The sequence below is a fragment of the Silurus meridionalis genome, chromosome 12 (genome assembly GCF_014805685.1).
Source record: "Silurus meridionalis isolate SWU-2019-XX chromosome 12, ASM1480568v1, whole genome shotgun sequence".
Taxonomy (NCBI): domain Eukaryota; kingdom Metazoa; phylum Chordata; class Actinopteri; order Siluriformes; family Siluridae; genus Silurus; species Silurus meridionalis.
In genome coordinates, this window is record NC_060895.1 from 21,071,757 (window position 1) to 21,082,824 (window position 11,068).

The window sequence follows — 11,068 nt, forward strand, 5'->3', positions numbered from 1 at the left end:
GTCTCTCACAGTGGACATGCACCTACGATGACAATTTCAGACCCCTCCATGATTTCTAAGTGGGAGATCTTGCAAAAAAGCAGGGTGTACAAATACTTATTTTCCTCACTGTATAACACAATACACGAAACACCATAACTAGGGTACATTTTGTAAAAAAAAAAAAAAAAAAAGAAATGCTGATAATGAAATCTTGATGAGAGTCTTCTGGCCTATGACACTCTAATCTTGTTCCACAGTAGTAAATATTCCTGACCCTACAGCTTTAGTGTGCCGCAATGTTTCATCGATCATCGGGAATTCGGTGCTGTCAGCGGTTCGTGTGGATTCGATGCGAGTAGATTAGGACTGGATTAGCACCGGGTGAGTTAAGACCCCCTTGTGTACCCTACAATTTATTGCTATAACTTTATTTCTACATTTCCATCCAAGTCACGGCTCTCTAGTTTAATCTCTATAGCGAGGATTATGAAGCATTTCTGCAACATGTTGATGTCTCGGTGCTCTCTGCCAGCCCGAGAAACCGTTTTTTTCTCTCTTTATTTTTTTTATTTGCCGCTGATTTACGAATAATGATTATTTCATGACACAGATGCTTCGTTGCAGATTACCACGAGATGCTTGTTTAAGATGTGTTTGATAACAGGGTGAAATCGTTACTGTGGGAAAACACCTGCAGCACTAGACAAGCACAAGGCAATGACATTTCTAGAAAAGGCCATCAATCTAGATATTTCCTAAATGATTTCCTAATTTCCTTAATCGTTTTTTCTTTTTAAGGAATAAAAGTAATCTTTGAGTTTGTCTCTTTACATTACAGCATAATGGTAATAGCATAGAATATTCAATAAAATTGTATTTGCAGAACACCTTGTCCCAAAGCAGCTTTACAGAAATAAATAGATTGTGAATATAAATTAAACTAATATAAATGAGTCCCTATACCTCTAATGAGGAAGCTAGTGGTGATAGAGGTAAGAAATGAGGCATGAGTGAGAAAGAAACCAGAATCAATAGGGAAACAATCCTAATCTGGGTGACACTGAAAATCAATTCATTACAGTCCCATCATTTCTAAGGTTATCAACAGTTTACTGTCGGACTCTTAAATGAAATAAATAATTCAGGGAAAATGTAGCCACGATCCATTTGAGCTAATCACGATCCAAATCCATCCTCATGGTTCCAGACTTTAACCCTCCACAGTAACCACATGGTTCTTTTGGCTTTTCATTTACATGAATGGCCTTTGGCAGATGTCCTAATCCAGAGTTACTTACAATTATCTAATTTATACAACTTCAGCAGTTAAGAGTAAAGGAATTTGCCCAAGGGCTCAGCAGTGGCAGTTTGGCGGTGTTGGGATTTGAACTCATGACCTTCAGATCAGAAGTCAAACACTTTAACCACTGAAGTTACGTCTACAATAATCCGGTTAAAGTTGGAAAAACAGCGTTTTCATCCAAAAAGTGCTACTTTCAATTATTTTCCAAAAGTTGCTCATCCACACAGGGTCAGTTCGAGACATTTGGAAGCCCTATGCAATATTGGAGACCCCCCGGGCTTCTTCCTTCTAGATAAATAAATAAAACAAACTTTATCTCTTACCTTTTTATTTATACAAAACCTGTTATCAGTACGTTTATATATTTACTTAAATGTGTAGATTATTTAAACTTTAACTTAGATCCACACTAAAAAGAGAAAAAGAGGAAAAAAAAGATATGAAAGGTAATCTGACACACCATCTTCTTCCTTAGCCATGATATTATTTATTCCCTTTAGTAGGTTCAAGATTACTCACATAGACACACTGACTAAATCACCCCGGACCTTTAGTAATTTGTTTAGTAACTTATTTACAGGAAATTTGGAATAATGAACATTGTTGCGGTAAAATGTCATTTATATCATCATCTGTGATTGCTGTTTTTATTGATAAAACTTTTACTTTTGCTTTAGTATTTGTAAAGTTTTTAGAATAAACTGGCTGCAAATAATAATACATCTTTAAATGGTGCTGACACGAATCGACACGAAATAGTGACAAAAAACCATGACGACAGCTCACATAACTGCATCACAAGCATTTAAAAATTGTGATATTAACGGTATTAATAGTGATATGATGAATGAGCCAAAGATGATGGCAGTAAGACAAAAACTAGTATTATATTAGGAAAAAGCCTTAAGAGGAACCATTCGGGAACCCATTCCCATCAATGACACCATATATCCATTCATTACAGTTCAAGCTACAACTGTTCACTGACGGACACTTGAGTGCAAAACTTTTCATGACAACTCAAAGTCCAAAGTTACTGTAGCAGAACTGCTTGCATTAATTGCTGTCCAAGGCAGCAACCTGAGACACCACCTAATATTAGAAACACACCTTTAAAATGTGTAGCTTGTTAAAAACAAAAACAAGGTCCATTGTTCTTTTGGAACTTCTGTACCACAGTAATATGAAATATTATCTACCGATATCTGATATCTGATACTTTCAGCGCTGTTATTACCCTCTGTCAGTTTTAACTTAGAGGTCCATCAATTCAAGTGTGAAGAGGGACACCATAGTCCCTGCACAGTACAGAACATGTCAAACCAGGAGCTACCTGTCAAGCTCCATCTGCCATCATTTACCTGTTTTTAAACACCACATTCACTGGATTCTTGTCCTGTTCATTTTATTTAAAATTAAAGACAACATTATATATGTAGGATTTGCAGGTAACATCTTACACTTAATTCTCATTAAATCTCATTTACATAAACGTCTACTTTGCCCACATCCTGTGTAGAAAACAAATCATACCACAAGTACAACATTTTCAGAACAGAATCAAGAGCAGGGTAATAAAATATTAACATCACGTCCTGAAGGTTTTTACCTACACATCAATTTAGTAATTATTACTTAAAAATGTGTTTATTTATTTAAATTTATTTAAATTTATTTATTTAAATTTGGCACGTCATACTTTTCAATCCATCCACTCTTGCCTATATTTTTCCTATAGTTATTAGAAGAAATATATAAGTGCACACACAGGAAGTGTTCTGCTTCCAACAAACACATATACTGTTTACTTTATACAATACAGTACTGTAAATTGCTCAGTTTTTCTAAATGATATTATACTGTTATTTTTTAATTATTGAAAAATTACAGTATACTACCCCATATTGTTTATTATTCTTTAAGACTCCAGTGTATAGTAGGACATGTCGACTTATTTCAAGTTTTTTTCAAGTTACGATGGAGTCATCAGTAGGCATCTTCATAGTAAGTTGGGGACTACCTATATATTTATTTCTTATTTGTTTTTCAGTGATCTGAAGAAGTCAGTATCTGATCACTCCAAGGCCCCCTTGAAGACGTCCAGTCATGTGGGTTTTCCAAAACCACAGTCATAAAAGCTTTTTCAAAATGGCTGACAAAGGAGAAGAAATCGATTTGGTCGCAGATACACTTACAAGGACATTTACATGGCTTTTTCAACCTACCACTGTTGTATCATTTCCTGGCAAACACACTACAGATGTAGGCTACTTTACAAAGCTAACAACAAGTAAGGCAGAAGGCAAGAAGAAGTATGGGGTTAATGTGCATGAGACAGAGAGACAGTGATGTCTGTGAATCTGTGAATCTATGGCATATCTGTGAATCTATGGCATATTAATACAAACACAATGACACAATGCACAGTGACTTGAGTGTATGCAAATCTGATTATTAATTCTACAGTATTTTCCATCTTTAATAACTGCAAAGTTCACGCTGTGTCATAGCCGCTCCTGTGTCTGACTATCCCTAAATGCCGTTGCTCATTATTTCCCAATGCTCCAGCTGTCATTATTTATTTTCACTGCAACAATTGCTGAGCTTATCAGCTATATTTTCTGCCTCTGAATTTCTCTATAGTTACACCACAATCCTCACATGCCTCTGATCTCGATTGTGCTATTTTAGGTCATTACTTCAGCGAGCAGACACCAGTGGAGCCACTGTACTCTCCAGCCACCCAGAAGGAGGCCTTACAGCTAAACCCATGTCAAAACAATTTTGATTGTAGGTGGCTTTGTCTATCCGAGGTTGCATTTACACATGCCAGAGGTGAGAGCTCAGCAGCAGACAATGTGCGAAATGTGAGACTTCAGAGAGGCTGCTGGGAAGTAGTGAGAAGCACATGCATGATTTCCTGTTATTAAAGTCATAGGAAAGTGTACAAAAACTAGACCCATTCCAAACATTAATCTTATCTACTTTTTTTATAGAGTTATGTGAATTTTTAAGACTTTCAAGTGACAGTTAGAGGACAGTCTTTTGCTTAAGCAGAAACTGTATGTTTAAATTTGATATACTTTTCTGCTGTAATCAGTTCTACATTTTTTAGTTATAATTTTTATCACATACACTTGTGTGCCTCTAACACTATGGTAGCGGTTTGGGGAAGAAGTATAGTAAATATGGCTGGAAAAATCAGGTGTCCTTATACATTTGTCCATACAATGTTTTTGATTAAATTTACCTCAAACAGACATTAAACACTCACATAATCACATAAACCACTCTTTTATACTGTATGGACAAATGTACTAAATTTACTAATTCCCCAAACTGTTAGCACAAAGTTGAAGGAATCAATTGTATCGGATGAAAATTATCCTTTCTTTCAACTAGGAGGTCCAAACCTGTCCCAGCATGACAATGCCACTTTGCAAAAGCCACCTCCTGCTATAGAGCTCTGAACACAACCCTATTGAACAGCATTGGAATGAACCAATCACCAATTGGAAGTAAATGTAGAATGAGATGTTCACATACAAATCTTATGGTCAGGTGTCCTCAAACATTTTTTCTATATAGTATATATAAGCACAAATTCATTACTCATTGACAAGTAATACTTGAAAACATTGTGTTACATCGTAGCACATCACCAGGGCTCCAGGGTCGTGGGTTCAATCCTTTCCTAGTGGATTTCCTCAGGGTTCTCTGGTTTTCTCTCAAAAGCATTCGAGTACATGAATGTTTAATTGCCCCTAGGTGCAATGTTTGTCCATGATGCCCTGTGATAAACCGGCTTCTCGTAAAAGAATTATTTATGCCTTACACCCTGAGGGTTCTAAGGACTGACTTTAGATCCATCATGATAACACAAAAAGGAATAAAAGTATTTGAATTACATGTCACAGAATAGACAATTGTGGCATTGTGAGACAAACTTGGTTATAATTTTTGAGCCTTGTTTATTTTAATGTATAACTCATTGTCTCAATTGTATTTGAGCACACCCACTGAAATAACTATTTATTCTGCCTATGCCTACAAATAACTCCTGTGAAATAATTAGGACCAGTTAGAAAAAAAATCAGCTCAAATTCTGTAGCTACTGTAGATATTAAAATAGAATATGAAAATATTATACATATAAAACATATAGTTGAGGGTTAAATGCCTGGCTCAAGAGCTCAAATAGCTGCTTTGTTTTGTTAGGATTTAAACTCATGACATACTGATCAGAAGGCCAACATTTTATACACTGAGCTTCCACTTCAGCATGTGCAACAAGCCCAGTCTATTTTTAAACAACAGCTAAATAACAGCTTGTTGAATAAAAAATGAATAGTACATTAATTTCCAAGGATTCGATGCTGTGATGTATACTGAGTTTCTTCTTCAAAGGCAATTCTATTCAATCCATATTGCATATCAAATCAAAGCAAATCTGTTTTCATGTTATGACTGAGTCTATCATACTGCATTTTCTTTAAAATGATTGCAAAGTCAATAAGTAAGGATAATTCTTGGCTTGGTGTAAATTACAGTAAAGCCCCGCTTTACCACGGTTGGAATCTCGCCCCCCCCTGGTTTATCGCGGAATTGCATTTGCCACATAACTAATTTGTTTGGCTGATTTTCCCGGTTTTTCGCGGATAGCATAATAGACCAAACAATAGGGTATTGTTTTTATGAAGTTTTATGTTGAAATAATGAAATTTATTAATTTACATATTAGTATTCATTATAAAATGAACTAAAATTTTAATACAGTACAGTACTGTATACATAAAATTGCATTTTTGCGTTTTTTTTTCCTTTATCGAGGGCGGTTTTGGAAAGTAACCACCACAATAAACAGGGGATGACTGTACATGGATTTGATGCACTACATGAATGTAAAGGCCATCCAAATGAGAATGCGTTCCCTTTTGTGTCTGATTCGTCTTAAATGTTCTTCCTTATGCCATCTCAGGGAGTTTTTACTTTTTGCCACAGTTAACCACTGGTTCGCTCAATAGGGATAAACTATATAAGCAATTATAAGGGAAAAAAAACCTTCTGGGCACTAAACTTATACACTCTTTTATACAATTTCATCTTTGTAAAGCTGCTTTGAGACATTGTCTATTGTTAAAAGTGCTCTACAAATACATTTTAATTAAAGAACCACCTGGCGTGCAGCAGAGTGCATTAAAATGGAATTAAAGCTGTTTGCAGAACAAAATTTAACTGAACAGATAAAAAGAGAGATTGTATGTGTGTGAATTGCCTGGAACTATGCAGGAGCTCTCATACTAATATAAACTGTAGAATGTAATGTAAACTGTAAATATGTCACTATGGATACAATTGTTTACAGGCAGCAGCTTTATTAAGAACAGTAATTAAACTGGCTGGAAATACATGTGCATGCAACTGTTTTAACGCACACCTTCCAGTCAATCAAAAACCATTATTCAAACAAACCATCCACTAACTATTGCACAATGGGATCAACTTATAATAAACTTGTTTCAGAGATGCTCTGACCCAGTCCTCTGCTATCACAATTTGGCCCTTGTCAAAGTTCTTGCCTATTTTATTCTACTTCCAACACATCAACTATGAGAACTGCCTGTTCACTTGCTACCTCATATATCCCACCCCTTGACAGGTACCATTTTAACGATATAATCGACGCTATTCACATCACCTGTCAACGCTTTTAATGGTCTGGCCGGTCAGAGTAAATCTCATATTTAACACACGGCAATAAAAACTTTAAAGTTTGACAGATAATAAAGATTGAAATGTCAAAGTTATATTTCACTTTTACATCCTACTTTAGTTTTGACACTAAATGCTGTCGTTCATCAAAAACAAAAAACGGGAACGTCGAATACTCAGGCTTTGTCTCTTAGTGGATGAAGACTGAAACATGGTAAGTGCATTCTCTGGACTTCAACCTCTTATCTGTCTTTTTTTGGATGTGACTTTTTAACTTTTCTTCTCCTAACTACTTTTCTAAATGTCTCTATGGCAACGCAGCATGCAGCCTTCCATCCTGCATCTGAGGTGTGAACACTCAGAAATATTATGTATTTTTATGTATTTAAAGCAACTGGCGAATCACAACTGAGGAAAGCAGAATATAAACCTTAGGGGTGTATTTACTTTCGAGTGAATATGAAAGAAAACATATGTGATGATTAGTATATTCTGAATCAGAAGCTGATTAGTTATTTTCTAGATTTATGAGGATAAGTTTATTTGTGTTAATTTCCTATTTATATAACAAAAACCTACACAATGCCTTGCAGAAGGCTTCACATACACAGATTTTTGGGGAAAATTGCATGTACTTTCTTGGATTTGGTGAAGTTGTGTTTTCTGAGGAGGAGTTTCCTTTGAAAGAAGTCTCCAGTGTCAGCATTTTGTAACAGACAGAAAAATGATAGCTTTCTGAAATATCTATGATTTATCATTTCACATGACAAGCTGTTTTTTGTTTTGCAATGAGCTAATCATACCATATAATATTTAAAATATTTGAATCGATTGACAGCCCTTTTTAATGCCTGTTCACCACTGAAAGCACCTATGATGTGTATGTGAGCATCAGAATTGTATTATAAAGCAAAGAAAGAAGGTGGACTGGTCGTGTGATTGATATCATATCATATTAGGTGCTTTAGTGACTGTGTTCCGATACTGAAGATATGGCGCAAGGAAACACTATATACGAGAAGAAGGCAAGCCGGCAAAAACAGCACGATGCTCTGGAGGAAGTTCTCCACAGAACCTTCATTAATGATTCTGTATGCTTATCTGCTTTGTTGGATTTTCGCTTTAATTAGGAGACATAAATATTAATATACGACAATCTCTCCGATGACCCTTTGTGGTATTTCTGTGTAGTGCAAATTTAAATTCTTTATCAAATCTAAGATCTGCGCATTAAACGATACATGATGGCTTTTGCAAACACTAGCTAGATTTCAGATGTGAGTGTGGGTCTAAAACACGACAAGCCTGAATAAAGTCAGTCAATTACAGGGTGATTACCTACACAGAGTAAGTGGTAGCTCAGTGGTGAAGGCTTAGGGTTATTGATTGAAAAGTGTGGGGATCAAGCCCTGGCACTGCCAAGCTACCACCTTTGGGGCCCCTGAGCAAGGCCCTTAACCCTCTGTGCTCCAGGGGGCTGTAACATCTGACCCCAGCTTCCTAAAAGCTCTGGGATATGCAAATAAAGAGCTTCAGTGTGCTGTCAAGTAGAGACCTGCTCTCAACGCAAAAGAGTTCGGTGTGGGACAAGATCTACTGAGTCAAGACACACTGAGGCGCAATGTCCTAAGCGCAAACAGCAGAGAATCACTGAGCGCTACAGATATTACTTCATTATTAAAGAAAGGAACAAACAACACAACAAAACCTTTGCCTGTTTTTTTTTTTCATATATATAAAAGCTATCGTTTCAGTTGATGTTCTGAAAAGTTCCTTGTCCATGCCCATGTTCATCATTTAAAAAAGAAAAAAGGAAGCAGATTAGCGGAAAGAAGCAGTCAGAACATTGAAAATAAAACTGCTTATACATTTTACATGTGGGCTTTTTGCGGGCAAAAGCGGGACAAAACTTCAATTTTGCGGGGGGAGAAAATGACATATCTTTCTTTTTAATCCGTCCTTTTAAATGCACCTTTATATTAAAGCTTCTTAAAGTAAATATGTCATTCAAAGAATCCTTAATATAAATCATGACAAAAACATAGTCAGAGTTTATCCCTTTTTCTGTTATTATATTCTTATGCTCCGAGGCAACATGCATCCTTTTGTGCATGATTTGTTTTGTATTACTACTTGTACTTCTATATACATGGCCACTAGATGGCAATATAACAACACATGTCAAACTTTCAACCCGTTCCAATGGTGGTCCAATGGGTTCTTGCCTTCAAATGTACTTAAATGTCCAAAGAACAATGATTTGTTATGGCTATAATGTCATTTTTATCACAAGACTCTCTGCTTAATCAACTCAGTTTATGTGAAAAGACTCTAATGTTGCTCTCAGCACACTGATCTATTAATAGAATGATATTAATGAGTCAAACACTGATTGAAAGCTAATAAATAATCATGAGCCCAAAACTAATTTTTCAACGACTTAAAAAACTGTGTAAATAAGTCCACGGGTGTTGTGGCAAGTTAGAATCAGAAGTTTCTTCCGTCATTTATTCCTCTCAAAATGTTCTATTAAATGTTGAACTGTATGTTCGTGCTAAGTAGATCTCATCAACAAGCAATAGCAGTTCTAGCTTAAATAATGCACGGCATGACCCAACGTCTCCCCCATTAACAAAAACAAAACAAAAAAAAAAAAAAAAAAGAAACAAAACAAAACAAAACAATGATGTATTTTTTTTCTTGTGTAGAAGCCCCACGCTCCACCCCGGAAAGATGCACGTCAACGATGCCTAAATTCACCACTGCCAAGCGGCAATCAAAACAAGCTTAAAACAGAGCATGCGCTCCTCCCTACTGTAATTGGTGGCTTGCTGGATCAGTTGAGTTTTTTATCCACTCATAAATGAAAAGGAACGACTGATTTTGCGAAATGTAGTTGAGTAAAAAATAAGATATTTGACTTTTAAATCTAGTGAAATTATAGTAAATAAACTAAACCCACCATGCTATTAATACTGTGGTCTTGAGCAACTGTTTAGTTGTGATAATGAGATAATTCTAAGTCATTCTGAAAAAGCCGTCTGCCCAATGCCATAAATGTACATAAAGGCTGTTGTTGTTGTTGTTGTTTTGTTTTAAACTTCTTGAGAAAAAGCAGATTTAATAGCTTTCTGAATCATACACATTATTGTCTGTGCTATGCTTTACAAGTTGGTTTCCTCAGAGTTCCTTGGTTTCCCACACCTCTCTCCCAAACACATGGCAGGTGTATGGGGATTTGGGGTTTCTACAGTACATAGCCCCACAGAGTGTGTGTGTGTGTGTGTGTGTGTGTGTGTGTGTGTGTGTGTGTGTGTGCAGGATGTCATGCAACATCCTGCAAGTCCATTCCATGTATTCTGTTTTCTTGGGACAGGCTTTGAACCCCCCTGTGACCCAGATATATCACTTACTGAAGATAAATGTACATTAGATTTTTGTTTTTTAATGAATGTTGCACCAGCATTTGAAATATGCATTGTTTGCTTTAATCACATGACCTGATACATTTCTGTGGTCGAGGACTACAGTGCGTAATAAGGCTGAAATTCAGCCGTGATGAGCTCCACCCGACCTCAGTGGAACTCATTTCCAAAGCCACTTCCCCCCCAGTGAGTACTGCATCATTAGTGTTGATGGATCAATGTTATTACTGGAAAAGCACTAAAAGGCTGGAGCTTATAGCTGTTCTTCCTTTTATCATCTTTCTCTGTCTTACAAGCAAACGGCAGAGTAATGTGACAGTTCATCTAATAGAGTATCAAGTTATAGAAACATCCTAATGTGAATGGACGTGAATAAGGACTTTGATTAAGAAAGTGTATATAAATAACAATTGTAACGTAAACAACACACTAACCAACTATTTACATTCCTAGAATTTAATGTAATGCAATATTACATTAATATTGTTATAATACAGTTAAATGCCTTGTTTAGGGGTCCAGCATTGACAGCTTGGTGTACTGATCAGTTGAGGGCTTTGCTCAGGGGTCTAGTTATTACAGTTTGGTGGTGCTGGGATTTTTGACTGACAACCATCTAAAAGAGGTCCTACATCTTAACTACTGA